The 20,442-nt window shown below is 45.1% G+C and overlaps 1 protein-coding gene and 1 pseudogene across 1 annotated transcript in view; both read left to right on the forward strand.

Annotated features, from left to right (window-relative positions):
* Positions 1-6,250, forward strand: part of LOC131914594 (dnaJ homolog subfamily B member 4-like) — a 49,679-nt pseudogene extending 43,429 nt beyond the window's left edge.
* The window catches only part of Rbp1 (retinol binding protein 1), a 172,633-nt gene that overhangs the window by 128,918 nt on the left and 23,273 nt on the right, over positions 1-20,442 (forward strand).

Below are 20,442 nucleotides of genomic sequence, written 5' to 3' on the forward strand. Positions count from 1 at the left end.
CATAATCTGCCTGCCACTATTGTACCACTGGGCACACCTTACCTGGCTAGTCAGTATTGTGTAGCATGACTCTGGCCCTGGATAGGACTACAGATGACTTTTCTCCCCCAGTGACTTATGTAGCCCCCTCTAGCAGTATGAAAGCTAACAAGCAGGAAGGAAGCTTTCAGATCAGTTCCAGTTTGATTTCTCTCTGTCTTAAACCCAAAATCTGTTGGGTCTTTAGCAATAGGTTTCTACCATCTGTCCCTGGTGGGCCATCAAAAGCAGTGGCAATAGTCTTGTTTTGGGGCCGTTGGGGCCTTCTGACCACTGACCCATAGAAAGTATCTGATACTTGGCAGTGAGATTTTCATGTCTTCTGATTGTCAATATTTAAGGGCATTGTGGTAGTTTGAAAGTAATTGGCCCCCATAAGTTCATAACTAGTGGCACTATTAGGAGGTGGGACTTGGTTGGAGCAAATGTGGTCTTGTTGGAGGAAGTGTGTCACTATGGGGATGGGCTTTGAGATCTCCTATGCTCAAGATATGCCCAGTGTCTCAGTTCACTTCCTGTTGCCAGCACAAGATGTAGAACTCTCAACTACCTCTCTAGCACCATGTCTGCCTGCACACCACCATGTGTCACCATGGTGATAATGGACTGAACCGCTGAAACTGTAAGCCACCCAGTTAAATGTTTTCCTTATAAGAGTTGTCATGGTCATGGTGTCTCTTCCAGCAATAGAGACCCTAACTAAAACAGGCATTATCTTATTCATCTGTAAAATTAGCAACATATTTCTAGATTAATATTTCCTTTGATGTAGGGTCCATCTTTAGGCTATTATTTAGAGATATGTGCATAGAAAATTTTCTGAAGTATTGAATGTCTAAAAATATCTATAGTGTGATCTCTGAATTCTTCCTCTTCCTCCTCTTCCTCCTTTTCTCTTCTTCCTTTTTAGTTATGGTGCTGGGGATAGAATGCAAGGCCTTGTGCATGCTAGGTAAGTGTTCTAAGAATAAGCTATATCTTTACCCTTCATATATTTTTAACCTAAGCTATATCTTTAACTTTCATATATTTTTAACCTTAATAGATAACCTTTGATAAATAATACTGTTTCCCAATTGCTTTGTTGCATTTAATAGTGCCCCTAAGAAATAGCTCATTAATATAATTTTTCCTCTCTACATTATCTCATTTTTTTCTTTTGGAAAGCTCTAGAATTAAAGAATTCTTAAAACTGAGCTATAGATCATTGGGTTTTTATTTACTATTTACTATTTCGTTCACTGATGCTTATTTCCAATGAACTTTGAATTTGGTTTGGAAGACCCAAAGTCTTCTGCTTTGGGACTATGTATTCTTTTCATTCTTTAGGGGTTTTTGTTTGTTTTGTTTTGTTTCGTTTTTGTCTTTGAACTTCTCTGATATAGAATTGAGTTTATCACTATCCTGAATTCAAATCCTTCCTGCCGTTGCTCTGTGCATAACTTCTTTTCATTCTCACTGTTTCTGTCTCATCACTAATTTCTCCTTGCATCCCACTCTCCCCAAGAGCAACCCTTTCTCATGATTTCTGGCATTTATCCTTGCTCCATGTGGTGATTTTTTTCTACATATTTCCTTTTCTTTTTTTTTCTTTGCTAAGCCTTGGGTACACAGGATTTTTTGTTAAAGCTCTCAATTCATGAATGTTGCCGTTTTTATCTTCTCAGGAATCATTTCTTGTCTTATTTATTCTATTCTGTGTCCTTATGAACTCTTATTTCTCACCCTTCCTTGGACCTTTCTGGTATGCTCTTAAAACTGTAGAGTTGCCCATCTGTGAAGCTGTCTTCAATTTGCACACATGGCATTTTGTTACAGATTTCTTTCGTATGCTTCTCATCATGCACTGGTTCTCAAAGGCCCATCCTTAATGCTCTGTGAGCATGCAGTAGTTAGCCAAGAGCCCGCAGTCCATTGCTTATGATGTTCATTCCCCAGGAAGGATACCTAGCTTGCCTCCATATCTACCTCAAGCTGCAGGATGATGAGCATCCTCATACTTGTCCCCTTGTGGGCCTATGAGGGATTTTCTTTGAAATGGATGCCCAGGAGTGGAAATCTCTGTATCACTGGGTATACACTGTCTTAATTATCTCCTGACAGATTTATCAGGCGAACTGTGGATTGCCGCATGCTCCTGTCAGAGTCTCATAGTCTAATGTTCTGTCACTGTTGCCATTGTCCAGTTTCTTAATTCTTTCCAATCTTGAAAGACTGTGGGGATCTCGTTTTATTTATAGTTCTGTAATCACTAGATATCAGAGCCACATCAGCTTTCCTGTCGTGATTGCCTGTTCCTATCATTTCCTCTTCATTTTTGGGTTGGGTTTCCAGGGCTTTTGTGGTTATTGTTGATTTTTTTTAAGGATACTTACAAAGATTATATTCTTTTCAGGTTAATGTGTTGAATCTTTTTTTTTCCAATTTTCTACCTTTAAATTGGTCTATGTTGTTAGTCAGTGATGAAAAACATTCTCAAATTTTATTTAATTAAATCCATCTTTTATTTGTTTGGATTTATTTGTTGCTGAAGATGTACAATTTTGCTATTCTATTTTTAAAATGCTTTGCCTCTCTAAGATTCTGAGATTCATTGTCTTTTGTTAACTGTACAGATTTGCCTTCACCCTTGGGGCTTTGATCCACTTAGATCTTGTCACTCTGCATTTTATTAGGTAAGGATCTTGTTTAAATGTTTTCTCTAATGTAAATCATTGCCTACGAATCCCTCTAAAACTGGGGTCTTATCTGCATCTGTGTGATAGTCTCTACCTGTGTCAGATCCTCTTCTGTACAAGGCGGGTCCCTGAGCTCTGTCTTCAGTTATAATCTCCATTTTTCTGTCCTTATACTAGTAGTCAGCTGTCATTATGGTTTTGTGATATGTCTTAGCTAGTTGGGAAACTTTAAATGGAGCTTACTATGGTCCCTTATTTTTTCTATACACTTCCATATGTGTTTATTAGTCTTCTCACAACTTTCATTTAGACTTTTAATTATGATTGCAAGGCTTTTGCACACTCCCAGTGAAGGGTGTGGGATATCTGCACATGAACATCGTCTTTCGTGCCTTTTGTGGGGCAGATATTCTTTGTTAAGATAACTCTTGAATAAAGCATTTGTTGTCATGCTGAAGGGTAGGTGTTTTGTTGCATTTTCTTATTCTTTATGGCTTTAGAGAATGGGGTGGGTCTGTGTAACTTGATATCACCTCTTAGTTTAGGCTGCTAGTGTAAAGTGCGGTGGACTGAGTGGCTCATTCATTTCTCCAGTCCGGGAGGCTAAGAATGTAAGATGACAGTGTCAGCAGACCTGGTGTCTGGTGAAGGGACAGTTTCCTGGTTTATGTGTGACATTTTCTTGCCATGTCTTCACATGGTAGAAGATGTGAGGAGTGTGTCAGGCCTTTTTTCTAGGTATCCTCATCCTACCTACAAAGTCTCCACTTTCAAGACCTATTCACCTATACCCCACCTTCCAGTAATCTCACTTCGGGAATTAGGAAATACATATGTGAATTTAGGGGGACACGTTCAGACCATAGCATTATATATGACAATTCACTAAAACTTCTTTTGGTTTGGTATTTGTTTATTGACCCATTGGCTTTTCTTGCCTGGGGCTTTTGGAAGACTAAACCTTGGAAATATTTAGAAGTCGTGTGTTTGTATGTGTGTGTTTTAGATTTGCGTAAATGATATGGTACAGACGCATTCTGTTCCTGTCTTTTTTTGTCACTCAACACAGTGTTTCTAAACACTATCCATGTTTTATGTGTCTCAACAGATGATTCCTTTTGCTATCTGCAAAGTACACTATAAGCTTTGTTTATCCATTTCCTTCATGATTAACTCCCAGGTTGCCCCCCATCCCCACTGTGAGAAACAGCATGGTGATGGGCGTTATGTATATGTTCCTTCATGGAGTTGTGTGAATCAGTTTCTCCAAAGCAGCGTCAGGAACAGAGACGATTGGTCATAGGATATGTGCATCCTGAATTTCACTAATTCCTTCCAGATTGTTCTCCAGAATTACTGTACCAGTCCACAAAACCACTGATGTTGAAATGTTTCTTCTCATGTGTACGCTATCACTATTTGTTATTCAGTTTTATACTTGTATACTTTAATGGCTGCAAAGTTGTATCTTGTTAGACTGATTTTCCCCTAATTACAGTGGGGTAGAGTATTTCTTCATAAAATTGTTAGTCATCTGGGTTTCTCCTTTTGATTTGCCTCCCTCGATGTGCAAGAGTCTCTTTAAAAGTCTATTAATTATTGCAGATACTTTCTCCCAGTCTATCCCTACCTATCTTCTTTGTCCTGGGTACTTCTTGATAGTTTGTGAAAACAGCTCCTGGAACTCTTTTCCTTGTGTATTCTCGCCCTCCCTCTCCTTCTCTCTCTCCTTCCCATTCTTGCTGTGTGTTTCTCTTCATGCCTTTGTCTCTGTCTGTCTGTCTGTCTGTCTGTCTCTGTGTGTGTGTGTATGTGTGTGTGTGTGTGTGTGTGTGTGTGTGTGTGTGTGTGTGTGCACGTGCACCATGTGAGTTCAGACACAAGCCTGACAACCTTGGGTGTCAGTCCTTGCCTGATATCCTGTTTTTGAAAGGTCTCTTGTTATTTTCTGTGTGGATACCCTGCTAGCTGGTCCACAAGCTTCCAGGGGTGCCCCTCTCTCTGCTTCTTATCCCTCCATAGGCACACTGAGAGGATAGGAGGACATGACTGGCTGTACTTGGGTTCCAGGGACCCGAACTCCCGCCCTGATGCTTGTACAGCAGACTCTTTTCTGTCTGAACCTCTCCCCAGGCCCAGCCATTCTTGCTGTGAGTCTGTTTGTTTTGTTGCTGTTACTATGAATGGTGTCTTATTATGTATTCAGTGGTTATGGCTGCTGTAGAGAACAATATTGATATTTGGAAACTGATCTTTTACTAACCTTTCTAAATCCTCTTACTATTTCTATTTTAAAATCCAATATAATTGTATTCTGTGCAGATAATGAAATTATTCACAAATTTCTAGTATGCCATTTAATCACATTTGATACTCTGTATTCCTTTTAAACATTTCGTCGCTTTCATGTAGATCTTCATACTTGAAAAAGTTCAGATTGGGGTTGGGAATTTAGCTCAGTGGTAGAGTGTTTGCCTAGCAAGCGCAAGGCACTGGGTTCAGCCCTGGATTCAGTCCTCAGCTCCAGAAAAAAAAGAAAAAAAAGAAAAAAAAGAAAAAAACTTCACCTCTATTGTAATTCTAATGATGTCTTTCTTTTCTTCCTGTATTTTGCTTATAATTTTGTCTCCTTTTTCCTTTATCAGTCTTGAGGATTTGTCAGTTTTATTTGTCTGTCAAAATTTTATTTGTCCATGTTTCTTTTTTCTTTTTCTTTTCTTTTTTTTTTTTTTTTTTTGAGACAGAGTTTCTTCCTGTAGTTTTGGTGCCTGTCCTGGATCTCACTCTGTAGACCAGACTGGCCTCAAACTCACAGAGATCCGTGTGGCTCTGTCGAGCTTCTGAAGAAATGGAAATAGATGGAGATCCCTTCAGTGCCTTTGGATTCAGCATGAACGGTTGGTTATCCAAGAGACAGGAATTCTGTGGGGCCCTCCCGTTATTCATGAACTTAGAGTGTCGCTTGAAGAAATCTATAGTGGCTGCACCAAACGGATGAAGATTTCTCGGAAAAGATTAAACCCTGATGGAAGGAGTTACAGATCTGAGGACAAAATTCTCACCATTGAGATTAAAAAGGGGTGGAAAAAAGGCACCAAAATCACTTTCCCGAGGGAAGGTGACGAAACACCAAATAGTATCCCAGCAGACACTGTTTTTATTATTAAAGATAAAGAGCATCCCAAATTTAAAAGAGATGGGTCAAATATAGTCTATACCACTAAAATCAGTTTACAGGAGACATTGTGTGGCTGCTCAACTAATGTGCCAACAATGGATGGAAGAAACATAACCTATGTCAATCAGTGATATTGTGAAACCTGGGATGAGAAGAATAATTGGATATGGGCCGCTGTTTCCAAAAAACCCTGACCAACGTGGTGACCTGCTAATAGAGTTTGATGTGTCCTTCCCAGATGCCACATCTTCATCATCCAAAGAGATCCTTAGGGAGCATCTCCCTGCCTCATAGAATGAGAAGAACCTTGCTACCCGTATTTTGATAAGACACTGAAAATATAAAAGGAATGGCAGTGGACTGATGTGAATTCTGTATAAAGATGTGTAAACTCTTCTGAGGGTTCATTAAATTGTATGGATAGAGATGGGTCAAATAGGCAAAGTGGATTTTTATAGCAGAGATGAAGAAAAAACCTCACTCACTGTATTGTATTTCATTTCTCTCAAATCAGAAACTTTTAGTATTTCATTTATAAGTGAAAGTTGGTTTTGTGGTCAGTAGATATACTTCTAGTAAAGTACTAGATCATCCAAGTACTTTATTGTGTGTGTCTTTAAATGATCAATGTGATAGGCTCCCTTAGTAGAAATTACAATCCTTACCTGGACATGTAATATGTGGAGGAGAATAAAAGTCAAAGTCACGTGGAAATGCTATCTAGGTCACCTTCAGAAATGCTCTTTGGGGCTGGTACCAGTGCCTATGCTTTGCTATTGTGACTTCTCAAGTATGCCGTTGCATTTCTTTTTCTTTTTTTTTTTTTTTTTTTGGTTTTTCGAGACAGGGTTTCTCTGTGTAGCTTTGCGCCTTTCCTGGATCTCACTCTGTAGCCCAGGCTGGCCTCAAACTCACGGAGATCCGCCTGGCTCTGCCTCCCAAGTGCTGGGATTAAAGGCGTGCACCACCACCGCCTGGCTACCGTTGCATTTCTTAAGAGCATGGTTGTAATGTTCTTAAAGCAGCCCTTTTCATAAAAAGAAAATGAATGACAGTTCATCTCCTGTGGACACCCCAATAGCCTGAGTTACTGATATTTTAGCAACAGACCATTTTTAAATGGCCACCTGTATTTTTATGCAAGTTTGACTAAATATCTTGAACTGAATACAATAAGCTCATTTTGTTGTTCATTAGATTACGATGATTTGTTTAATAACATTTGTTTTTAGAAAAAATACTGTTACTTGGCATTAATTTTCCATTTACAGTCTCTGCTATATGTACCTTACATAATTTCCCTAAGAACAGTGAGCTACCACTGTGGTGTTAAACCAGAATATGGACAGAATAGACGCTGCTGCTCCTCATGGGTCATGTTGCTACTAGTTGTTATGCTTATAAATATCTCACTTTTTCATGTATATAGATTGTGTTTCTTAAGTGTTTTAATTTTTAAATATATTTACATTTAAAAAATTTTTTAAAAAGTTACTGAAGTGTTTTATTGATTTCTTCCTTATATAATTTTTTTTCATTTTTTCTTTACATTTAGTGTGTGTGTGTGTGTGTGTGTGTGTGTGTGTGTGTGTCTGCGTGCACACACAAGGGGCATTGTCTATGTACATGCCAGTGTACCTGTGTGGAGGTCAGATGACAACTTGCAAAGATCAATTCTCTCCTTTTACCATGTAGGTTCTGGAGACTGAACACTGTCACAATGCTTGGGAGCAAGTACCTGTACCTGCTAAGGCTTCATTGACCCTTTGTTTTTAATTTTGAGGATTTTTTTTTTATTCTCTAAGCTTCTCAATATGAAAACTACTTTATTCTGTGACCTAATTAATGTATTTAAAGTTATCAATTATAATAAGTTCTATTTATCTGTGCTCTTTCTATGGATTTTGACATGTAGTATAATTCAGATATATTATATATTATATATATTTCATATATATATATTTCATACTTCTTTTCTTTTCTTTTTTTTGGTTTTTTGAGACAGAGTTTCTCCATGTAGTTTTGGTTCCTGTCCTGGATCTCGCTCTATAGGCCAGGCTGGCCTCGAACTCACAGAGATCCGTCTGACTCTGCCTTCCGAGTGCTGGGATTAAAGGTGTGTGCCACCAACGCCTGACAAATACTTCATACTTTTAACCATAATGTTTTAACATTTAGTTGTTTGTGTTACTGTTATTCTGCTGGATACATCAATCTCTAAGAAGGGTATTTCAAAATCTCTAAAGTGATTAACTTACTACGTTACAGGAAAATAGGAGGTTTTTTTTTTTCCTTGAGATCTGATATCTCTACTGTGTAACTTTTCCTGGCAAGATAGAAAGAACCCAGATAGGGAAGAGAAGACAGAAAAAGAAACAACCACAGCCAAGTGCAGCTTGGTGAACCAGTGAGATTACTGGGGTTACTTAGAGAAGAAGTGTGTGTGAGGCGAGGCATCGTTGACAGGAGCATGGAGATGCAGCAGCAGCCACAGCACTGGAGCTCCTGCACGACTTGGAGGCAACTTCACTGAAGAGTCTCCTCCAAAGGTGTTTACACCCCTGCAGAGGGACCTTGTGAATCTCATGATTTTCTGAAGAGTCTCCTCAAAGGCGTTTACCCCCCTGTAGTGGGGCCTTGTGCAGAGTCTCCTCCAAAGGTGTTTACCCCCCCCCCCCCCGCAGAGGGGGCCTTGTGAATCTTGTAATTTTCTGTGCCTCCTGGGTGCCTTAAGTTTCAGGAGCTGGAGTCTTAGCAGCCTCCCACCTCCCTCCAGAAAAGAATGTTTCAATTCGTAGGAAGTGGAATTTTCCAGTTTACATTCTGCCAATGGCATCTTCTGCAGTTCCTCCGTTTCCAGAATTCCCTATCTTTCTGTTTAAAATCTTTTCTTCTGGGCAATGCATTATTTTAAAGAGGAAATAAATTCAGGGAACCTCTGTTTTATTTTTTTAATTTTTGTACAATATATTTTGATCATATTCTTTCCCCTCTCCAGTTTCCATATACCCACTCAAATTCATTTTCTTTCTGTCTTTAAAGAAAAATCCAAAACCAAAACAAACAAAAAGTAACAGAAAAAAAAAAAAAGAAAAGAAAAGAAAATGTGGCTTTCTGCCCACTTCCCCTTCTCTGTGCTGGGATTTTGTCTGGTCTGAGCATGGGCAGGTCTTGTGCCTTCTGCCACAGTCTCAATGACTTCATGTGTGCATCAGCCCTGTTGTGTCTGGGAAACACTGCTTCCTTGGAGTCACCCACCACTTCTGGCTCTTGCAATCTTTCCAGCCTCTTTCCCACAGATCCCTGAGCTATGAGGGGATAAAGATATCCCACCCAGGGCTGAGTACTCCAAAGTCAGTCACTCTCTGCACGTTGTCTCTGTTAATTGCCATTTACTGCAAGAAGAAACTTCTCCAATGAGGGTTGAATGATGCACTGATTATCCATGGGTCAATATGTCATTATGACTCGTGTTGCTGTGTTCATTCACTAGAATAATAATAGTAGGTTTCCCCCTAGGGCCCATGACCTGTCTAGTATCAGGTTCTTGGCCTCATTAACAGTGTTAGGTATGGGTTCCATCTTATGGAGTGGGCCTCAAATCTAATTTAAAAGTGACTGGTTGCTCCTATAATACCTGTGCCGTTATTGCATCAGTATATCTTGCAGGCAGGTTGCAGTTGCAGCTCACAGTTTGTAGCTGGATGAAACTGATGGTTACTTCTCCCCTCTGGTGGCATGTACAGTACCCTTCTGGCACTATGGACACTAGTCAGCAGGGGTGAAGCTTCTATTTGAGCACCAGTTCCATTTCCACAGAACCTAGTTTAGCAGATAGAATCAAATTTTGAGTATCATGCTTACTGTAATTACTAGTATGCTGGGACTTTGAGCATTTTTTTTTGCTATTTTTTGTATATTTTTACTTCCTACTTTCCCTGGACAGAAAATTGCTCTTCTTTTGAAATGAAAGTTGTGCATCTTACATGCATTCTTCTGATTGTTTCTAATTTATTGCCTTCTCATTTTCATCTTTCACTTCTTAATTCTGAATGCAATTCCTTGACTGTGTCTTATTTCCTGTTTTCTATTTCTACCCATCATCATGTTTTATTCCAATTTCTAGTTCTGGAATTTCAGGGATTTTATGTTTGTTTTATTAGGCTACTATCTGCTGACACTACAATTATATTTATTATCTTATTTGTTCATACAAAGGATAGGATTAGGATGCTCATGAAAATTTATTGAATATTGCGTAGATTCTTGTTCTAAAAATAATTATTCATTATTTTGCTGAAATCACATGACATCAGGTATCCTGCTATGGTCATACCTAAATTTGGCAATCCTGTCTGTAATTCATAGGCCTCTCAGTGTTTCACAGGGCCCTCCAAGAACCATTCTGTGTGTGTGTGTGTGTGTGTGTGTGTGTGTGTGTGTGTGTGTCTGTCTGTCTGTCTGTCTGCTCCACCCACCCACCCCCAGGAGTTTTGCAACAAGGGTTTGTATGGTAAAGCACAAGGCCTTGTGCTACTAAGGGTGTCGTGGTTTTGCCGTCATGGTTAAGCTGTACTTTGCCTGGACCTATTCTTGGTTTAAGTTATTCCACAGCAGCCCTCTGAATCCAGCAGCCCTTGTTTCCCACATTAGTGTTGTGTGGAGATGGGGGCCAAGTGAGCCTTCTCCCTAGATGGCCTGCCTTTTCTGTCTGGCTGGTTTAAAGGCTTCCTTTTGTGTTTGGTGTTCCTCATGCGTGTTGGAAATGAAGAGAACCTTTTTCTCACATCATTTAACTTGGCAGACTGTTCCCTTGGTGGTGAGTGCTAATTCTGCGACTCTCACAACCGTTGTTTCTTCACGTGTTTCTCCCTCTGCCTCCTGCAGTTCACTTGTTCTGTGCTGGCCTTTGCTCTTCTGCTCTATGCCCTCAGTCTGCTTTAGCGTTTGTCAGTCTGTCTGTGATGCTGCTGGGATCGCCCCTCAACCCCACCACAGTACAGACTCTTTCTTTGGCTTTCTTGCTAAGGCTCCCCCTTCCATCCACCAGTGGTTATCTATTCCAATTAGTGTTGCTTTGGGCGCGGGTTTCAGGTAGCACTTGTGCCTCCGGATTCCTGCCCCAAACACTCATCATGTCTTCATGGGAGTTGAACCTTAACCTAGTTTAAGTTGTCTGTGTCTTTAGTCTGCTCCATTTCACCTGCTGGATATGCGTCTGTCACATTCCTAAGGTGATTCTATATTTTCTCTTGATCAAAAGACTCTGGGGATATTGCTCCCCACACTGGTGGAGTGCAGCTGGAGAGGGGCTCCTGCCTCTCCTTCTTGTTTATTAAGGTCATTTTTAATATTTCGTGTGTGTGTGTGTGTGTGTGTGTGTGTGTGTGTGTAAGTATGTTCATGTGAGCACAGTTCCTATAGAGCCCAGAAGAAGGCATTGGGTTCCACAAAGCCAGAGTTACAGGTGAGGTGAGGCAGCTGATACGGGTGCCCGGAACCGAACTCAGGTCCTCTATATGAGCAACAAGTACTCTTAACCACTGAGCCATCTCTCCATCTCCTGCCTCTCCATCGTAATGGGTTCAGGGTGAGAGGAGATGGCCTGGATGTGCCTCAGGTGGAGGGGCTTCTAGCCTTTATCTCTATACTGGCCTTGATGTTTTTCCGGCCCTGACCTTGTTCTCTGTCAGCCAGCTAGCGGTGGGCTGGCTAGGGGGAGTAGAGAATGCAGGATGTGGCAAGTATTTCCTAACTTCCTATTGACTGTTCCACATCCCAGTGGGACTTGAGAGCTGTCGTGATACTCTCCAGCTGCTGTCTTTTGGCCTCATAGAAGCCAAGGGCAAGCCATGTTATTTTCAGAACAGTCCAGAAGAGAGAATGGGGCAGCAAGCCTCTTTCCTCCTCGAAACATAGAGTGCCGTGGAAGGACCTTCTGTGCCCTTGAGATGGTGGAGTTGGGACGTTGTCGTGAAGGCTTGCTAGCCTCCCTCGGACTCTGGGGTAACTCCAGGTCTGGGTTTCAGAGAATGAGCCTGCATTTACATGGGCATGCCTTCTTAGAAATTTGTTGATACCTTCTGTTTCGTCCATCCCCTTGCCCTCTGTCTTATTTTTCTCTGCTCACTTCTACACATCATTTTAGAAGTGTGTTCATGTGAGCACAGTTCCTATAGAGGCCAGAAGGCAGCATTGGATTCCACAAAGCCGGAGTTAGAGGTGGCGGTGAGCTACCTAATGTGGGTGCCAGGAACCAAACTCAGGTCCTCTAGAAGAGCACTTGTTCTTAATATCTCTTAATTATTCTTTTGCCCTGAATCCTGGATAAATTAATATAATCATTCAGCATACTCATTTATTGGTCAGATGCCTCCTTCCTGGAATCCAGCACTTTGTGTGGTTTTTAAAAAATATTTTGACCCCAGAGATTTCATTCAAAAGACCTTTGATTGTCATTTCTTTTTTCTTGGTTCATAGATATGACGTTCATAGATAGGGCATACTCTGTTGATTCTCTGAGAACATTAATATGTCTTTAAAGTTGCATTCAGCTCATCTCCCTGTTCCTGCCTGGGAAGTTGTGGTTACTTGCTGTTTGGTGTCTTTCAATCACATTGTGTGTGTGTGTGTGTGTGTGTGTGTGTGTGTGTGTGTGTGTGTGTGTGGTCTTTTGCTTTTGGTAGTTCCCGTGCACTGATCTGGAAATACCATTTACCATGTCTATCAGTCTGCTTCTAGTAATAGCACTATAGAGAGAGGAATTGGTGTGTGCCTGTGGGAGCAGAAGTGTATGTAGTGGTACACACCTACACACCGCATTCAGGGGTTCAGGTCTTAGCAGAAACCCTTACAGATGAGTAACGCATACTGATAACAACTGGGTAGCAGTGAAGAGGCTGAGGAAACTTGAAGGCTATGGGCAGAGGGTTCCTGTCCCTCCCGTAAGAGAAACAGGAGCTGGAACTCCGGCCCTGGAGTGCCTTCGTCTCCAGATCGTCCAGAGCTCCGAAGGCAGTAGCTCTGGACTCTGTCAACTCTCTCCCGTCCCTGTGCAGCAGGGACCTCATCTATGACTAGGAAAGACGCAGGGCCCAGTGCCTACAGTCTGGACAGCCTGATAGCCATGCCACTCAGTTTGCCACTCTCGGCTTTGTGTGGCTATAGGCACGGCTCTTCCTCCAGCCCTAGATCTCTGCCCTCTCAGTTCCAGGGTCTTTCTCCTTACTCTTCCCTCTTCCCCCTCCCCCTCTCCTCCTCCCCTTCCTCTCCTCCTTTGTTCCTCCTCCTCTGGTCCTACTCTTATCCTTCCTCATTACTCTCCTCAGAGGCAATGAACCACAATTACAGGGGACTCCAGGTAATCTCTGTCTCTCTCTGTCTCTGTCTCGCTGTCTCTCCCTGTGTGTCTCTCTGTCTCTCTCAATACCCTGGGAAGAAGGAAGGCCAGAACTTAGCCTTAGGTTTGGTCCCCTGCCCAGGAGAAGCAGAAACAGCATCCCTCAGCTCCTTCTCTGAAGCTTCTTGTGAAGCAAAGGTAGGGGAAATCCACTTCAGCCATGTGAGTGCACAGGTCTCATTCCTCCATAGTCCTCTGCCAGGGTGCTATCCTAGGAACTGTGTTCCCTCTGCCTGGCCTACTCTGCCTGCGGTGACCCAGGAGCTGTGCTCGCTCTGCCTGTGGGGACCCAGGTAGTTCCCAGAAAAGTCTAGGTCTGCCTCATGGTCTGTTGCCCTTTTTCCTCATATGCACCTGTCTAATAACCAACAGGGTTAGCCTTTATCTTTCCTGGGGCTCTGGGGTCCATCTTGAGTCTTGTGAATAAGTGGGGTGTTAGTGGTTGTGGGCATTGAGGTTAGGGATGGGTAGAAAGAGGGCCCAGAGAAAGAGAAAAGAGACCAGCTTCAGAACACCCCTGAACCTTGGGGCCAGGCTAGCCTCTCCTTTCAGGACAGACAGAAATCCCTGCCATCACTAGAGACACATGATGAAGACCTTTTGTGGCGGAATAGGCAGGCTTTTGTTAACAAACTCTAGGCCCAGCCAACACTGGGGTCTAAATCAAGGAAGCTGTCCTTTGGATAAGGGCCTGCCCTCTTCTCCCATGCAGCCACCCGTAGTGGAGCAAAGGAAGCCATTAACCCTCTGTGGGTAAATCTGTGACAATTCTGAGATGTCTAGTGACCAAGGTACTGCTGGGGTCAGCAGAGGTGACAGGAGCCCAGGGCAAGCTCTGTGCTTCAGGCTGAATCTTTGGAAATCACTGGGAGCTGGACCTCTGGGTCAGTAGTGACTCTCAACTGTCCACACCTGTGAATAGTCATTGGTCACCTGGGCTCAGGATCTTGTCCTGAGGCCACAACCAATGGGAAGCCTGCCTCAGGCTCCTGACCAGGGTCCTGGTAACTCACATAGGCCACAGTTGGTCCTACCACCTTGTCCCCCTGGGATACAAGGACTCCCCAGGGGATACTTTCCAAAGCATACCATCACTCTTTCTATGTCACCAGGCCTGGCACAGGCCTTGGCAGGTGTTGGTGGCTGGGGGTGGTGGTGGTGGGGGGGTGTTCAGCTCTCAGCATGCTTGCTGAGCCCAGCTGTGAGATGAACCTGGGCCGTGGGAAATATCACAAAAGCCTAAAGTGTGGTCCCTGAGCCAGGATGGGGGCCTCTAGCAGGTGGTCTTTGTGGAGCGAGCTCCTGGCCTCATTCAACCCACGCTAGCCAGCCTCTCTCCTGGGGACAGCCTAGCTGATGCATGGGAACTCAAGGCTCTGGCTGTGTTTGCCTCTGCTAATCTCAAGAATGTGCTTGTTTTCCCTTTTGGGTTGGGAAGCCCTTAGCAGCTCCCCTTCATGGTGATAGGGCGTCAGAGGCCGTGGGAGCCAGAGGGCAGCGTCCTGGCTTGTCCTCTTGCTAGCTGGCTCCCTTTCTAGAACTCCAGTGTTTCTGTTACCTCTGGCCTGCATATCAGAGTTCCCAGGAAATACTTAAATTATTGCTCTGGATTTGGACACATCAGTCACCTCCCCCTCCCGTGACAGTCCCCCATGGCAGGGCATACCAGGGCAGGTGCCACTGTCTGGATTTACAGACAAACCTGGAGCTCAAAGGGAATAAGTTGATATTCACAGCTACACAGCAGGCAGGAGCAGAGCCCAGGAAGAGCCATATCCTCAAACACTCCAATTCCGGCTCTGAGGTGCTGCCCGGCCTGTTGGTCAGTCTCCACCTGACTCTGAATCTCTCAAGAGCAGGAACCCAGGAACCCATGTCCAGAATTGTAGAAAACACTCTGCAATGTTCATTCAAAGAATGCATTGTGGATATGAAGCCCTCAGTATGTGCTGGGGGCTGCTGCCTTGACCTTCCCAGGTCTCCACCTGGACGTCATACAGACATCTCACTCCAGTGGTTCTGAACACACCTGCATCCTTTATTCACCCTTGGACACCCACCGGCACTGGGGGAGTCAGCAGGTCAGCAGCCCAAGCCTGAAACGCTCGGGCTAACCCTTGCCCATCCCCTGTCATTACTTCCCTGCTTCTGTTTCCTGTAGTTAACCCCCAGCTGCCCCAGCCATACCATCTCTAGTGATGTAGTTTCAGCTCTGGATGCTCAGCAACTTCCCTGCAGATCCCATCAGTCACAGCTTCCTCCCTCAACTCCACTTCATCCACTCTCAAAAAGCATTAGAGGATTGCTCTGTGCCTCCTATGCAGACACATCACTCCATGACTTAACAGTGTAGACCCTAAGGGATCTCAGTGCTCATGATGACACCCAGGTTCTGGGGCAACAAAGCAGCTGCAATCACTTACTGGGTGCTACTGGGTGCGCAGCCTCCGACTTCTTCAGCCTTCACAATCGTTTCCCAGCCAAACACGGTAGACTCACAGCCATGGAGCACTCATTGCTTTGCAAGTGGACCTGGGTCCCCTGAGTGGAATTCTTTCCCATCATCTATGTACCTAATTGTCCCAATGCATTCAGGATCAAGCCCAGATGATGTCTTCTTAGAAGAGATTCCCAATCCTGCATGCTGAGCAAGGACCTCCTTCTCTGGGCTCCTCAGTCCCCATCAAGCCCCTCATGGTACAGCCTTGCAGTGACAGCTGATACATCCATGTCCTGTGTGCTCTGCTCAGGCTGGCACAGGGACATCCAACGGAGACTGTATCTAGGTCCTGGACAGGAAGGCATGGCCTCCTTCCCTTAAACCTGTGGTGTAGGCAGCCGGGCTCGTGGTCCCCCAGCTCCCTGCCTTTCTCAGTGTGTCCTGGGACAGAACTGCTTCTACTCAGTGGCATCTCCTCCATCCCACAGCGAACATCTTCAGAATCACATCAGCATGCAGAGGGAGTTGAGACCCTGGATCCTCATGTCCCATTTCAGAGCTGCAGGGTTGCTTTCCACCCAGTCCTTCCTCAGCCACACCCAAAGCCTCCAGTTCATTTCCCAGGACACAAGAAATCTCGCTGTAAAGTTAGAGGGGAATATTCTGTGTTGGGTCCTTAAAGAAGAAGAACAGGAGTTAGTGTCATACCAAAGTGTAAAAGACCAACATAGTGCACTTACTGAGCACAGGTGTGGACAGATGGACCAGTGCTGGCAGTGGGGGTGCTTTGGATGCTGAGAGACAGGGAAGAGCCCTTGAAAAATGGAAAGGGTTCAATGTTGTGTGTGCCTACTGCAGAGCACAGCTGTCACATATTCCTGTGTGTGTGTGTGTGTGTGTGTGTGTGTGTGTGTGTGCACGTTTGCTCTACACTTCCTGGAAGCAGAATGATGCTCTCACTGGTACAGCTCCGCAAGGAGTTGGGCACCCAGTAGCACCCAGTAAGTGCTTGCCGCTGCCTTGCTGTCCCCAGACTTGGCCTACTAGGTGCTCCCCATCAACTCCCTTGCTGGGTTGGGGATGTGTTGGCAGCAAGAGGGGTATACTTCCTGGTTTCCCTGGGTGGGGTCGGGGGAGCCAGGCTCCTTTCCCATGAACTCCCTGCCCTTCCAGAGGCCACACTGCTAATGAAATAGAACAGCTCCCAGGCGGCAGTGAGGCTGAGGCCGGGAAGCCAGGGAGTTCCTCCAGGTCCCAGCCCAGCTGCAGGGTCAATCCTCCTCTCTTTCCTGAACTGTGCACTTCCTAGAGATGCTGACAGCAGCTCCAGTGTCTCACATTCAGTCAATACATTTATATAGTATACAGCCCCAAACAGACATGTCCTTCGCCCTTATTCAGCTTCTCATCTAGAAGATTTGGGTGGTCACCAGGGGAGGCAGCACTGGAGAAAGCCAGAGAGAGGGGCAGAAAGAATTAAGAAGCAGAAGATGAGGATGGGTGCTGTGAAAATGCATCTTCTGGACATGGCATTGCCACTGAATCATGAACTCTGTGCAGTTACGGTTACACAAAATCTTCCAGAGATCCGGCTGGTCAAAATTCCAGGATGGGGAGTGGTGTGTTCTAGAGGCTTAGCCTGGGAGCTGTTCACAGTTGATGGCTGCTGAGAGAGGGTGAATCATTTTTCTTCAGGGTTGTGGCCACTGAGAGGTTGCCCATACTCAGGTGGATGCCCTAACACCTGCGACCATGTGGGAAGCACTAGTTGGACTCAATGGGATATATATATATATATATATACATACATACATATATGTATATATATATGATATGTCACATATATATGAAGTTGAGAGGGAGATGTGTTGGGGCGATGCTGGTTGGGAATTGGGGAGGATTGATATAATCAAAATACATGTAATTATCAAAGAATAAATTAAACGTAGTATATATCTTTTAAATACGAGGAGAAAGGGTGAAAGGTGACCCGTGGATGAATCCAGCTCAGAAAGGTACCTGAGGAAGTTCCTCAGGGAAGTGGTGGTCCTGGTGACCAGCTATGCAAAGCTAAGCTTTGGAGATTCGGTGAGAGTGAGCCATGACTCTAAGGCTATGACCCAACTACCCTGGGTAAACCCGGGCAGTTGAAGCAGCCGCCGCATAGAAAGAGAAGGGAGCATGGGTCAGGGTGACAGCTGGACACGTGTCTTCAGGCAGCTGTAGAGATCACAGAAGGCCAAGGAGAGGAGAGACTGGAACTCGAAACCCAGGCACAGGAAGGGCAAAATGGACAAGTGTCCGCAGTGGGAGCGGTGCTCGACTTGAAGACAGGGCTGAAGGGGCATGGCGGGGAGCGCGGGGGTGGGGTAGGGGGTAGTAGGGGCTCATACAGCTTTCCTGGATGTTTAATTCACGGGGCACAGAGGCAGTGAGCGAAGCCCATGGACTCGACTCTGGAAAACCAGAGAGAAGGTGGGGAGGGCTGAGACGATCTCCTGTGCCTTTTGGGAAAAGATTGGGACATTCTTAGGCTGTTCCAGAGATTAATGGCCAAAGACAAGGTCCTCACGCACCACTAGGAGAAGATTTTCAAGACCCTTGAAGATCATCGGGAAACATTTTAAAAGGAAATTGCTCACAAAGCAGCCAGAGGCCCGCCAAATGTGCTGGCGGATAGCTCACCAGGCGATGCTTGTAATCTAATTGCCCACGAGTAAGAGTTTAAAACAATATTTACGATGTGGAAAAATAGCTCATGATTTGATTTGTACAGAAGAAACACGCCTAATGAGTAAATTAGATTTTGATCTTGTTGGCTCGGGCCCTGTGGGTGGAGCTCTGGCTCTTTGGAAGGCCAAGGCCCTCCTGCCCCCTTGTGCCCCCAGTGTGGTCCTGGTGACGGCTCTGGGACTTGGTGGGGTAAGTCCTCCTGCTCGCTCCAAGAGGCTCCTCGACTGCTCCAGACTGTTCTCTTCAACTCCAGCAGCCTTGAGTTCACAGCACACCCTTGGGCTTTGGCGGGATGGAGCTGGCTCTTTGGCCAGGGCTCTGCCCGGTTATAGCTGCTGTGCCGTCTCCCTGGGGCAGCCGACCAGCCTTACAGCCTAAACCCGGTACTCTTCTCGTGTTATTAAATGGAGGAGGCACTCCGGTGACTCATGGTCCCTCTGCCTGTTCCTTGAGCATCCCGGTTCTGGAAGCAAATTTCCTTCAGGGAACTGGCCCACCCTAGGAGAGGCTAGGATGTCTTCATTGACTTGAGTCAAGCTCCTCCCAGCCCAGACACATGACCCAGACCTGGCCAATCACAGAAGCCCTCTCCTGGGCACCAGTGATTGGTCTAAAGATCAGCACATGACCCATGTGATGCTTACCCAGAGAGGCTCTTTATTTAAACTGGAATCGCTGAGGTGGGCCATCCAAACCAGGAGTTTCCTGGTGGCCTTCTGGTCCCTTAGTGGGAACACTTTAAAAAGTAAAATCGAGATCTGAGAACTGGAGCAGAAAAACAGAATCCCGGGGCTGTGATCAAGCACTCAAAACTAGTGATGGTACGTCCTGAGTCGGAACCTTTTCACTTCGTGACTCAGGGGGTTTCAGTTGATTTTTCTCTTGCACTGGGGTCAAAGGTTCTGGCTCCTGTTAGCGCAGGGAAGGACGGGTGTGCAAGAGGAAAGAGCAGACACTTTACGAGGGAAAAAATGGAGACTAAAATTTAATTGGCCATGGATAAAGGTCATGGCAGAGTACATAGCATGCAACACCGTGGGTTCAGTTTCTAATAACAAAAAAAAAAAAAAAAAAAGGGGGGGGGTGGGGTGGGGTGGGGAGAAATGATCTTAAAAACAAACAAGCAAACAGTTGTGGGCATAATTCGGAGCTTCCCAGGCTCCCTGAGCGGGAGTTGGGACAAGGACTCACCGCGGCTGGAAGTGAGAATAAATGCCTCATGGGTGGCACGCAGCATCACTTAGACCTCGGGGAGCCTGCTGGGCTCCAGAGGAGCCCCTGAGGGAGGAACAGGCAGAGACTGTGAGGGTGGGCAGGGGATTTTGAGTGGGGGATGGATTCTGTTAGGTCTCAAAGAAACCCAGGAAAAGTCTGGGTACCTGTGGCTCCTCCCAGTTCTGCTCGCCCTGCTCCTACCCTAAACCTCTCCCTTCCCGGGGCTGACCCCTGTATAACCTCAGGCGTTTTGGCCGCATGTTATCTTGGATCTTGGTCCTCCTCTTGGTCTCTGGATTCCCAGGTTCTCTCTTTGCTCCGTCTCTCTTCTCTTCCTCTCTCACTACCATCTACCCCTCTCCTCTCACGGCCATGTCCAGTCTGGACCCTTCCAGATGCCTCTGGCTGTGTCCTTCCTCATATCTACAGTAAACCTCCTCAACCATACCTGAGCAGCTGTGTCCTCATTTTTCTTTTTTTATTCAGATTCCCTCCAGAGGACAGGGCTGGGCTGAGACACCCTAAGTCTCCTTACTCTGGTTCTCTGGAAGGAGGCCCCAGCACCGTGGCTGTTTGTCTGGTAGAGGCTTCCAGGCACTCTCCCTGCCTGATGCACAGTGTCCTCGCTACTGGGTTGTTCTGGTCCCCAAAACAACAGAGGGAGTGTTTGGGGGCAAGCTGGGGTTTCCAGGTCAGTGGGGGAGGTGATGAGATTGGCCAGCTTCACAGAGACACAGATACGTCTACAGATGTGTGTCTA

This window comes from Peromyscus eremicus, chromosome 7 (assembly GCF_949786415.1).
Source record: "Peromyscus eremicus chromosome 7, PerEre_H2_v1, whole genome shotgun sequence".
In the NCBI taxonomy this organism is placed as follows: domain Eukaryota; kingdom Metazoa; phylum Chordata; class Mammalia; order Rodentia; family Cricetidae; genus Peromyscus; species Peromyscus eremicus.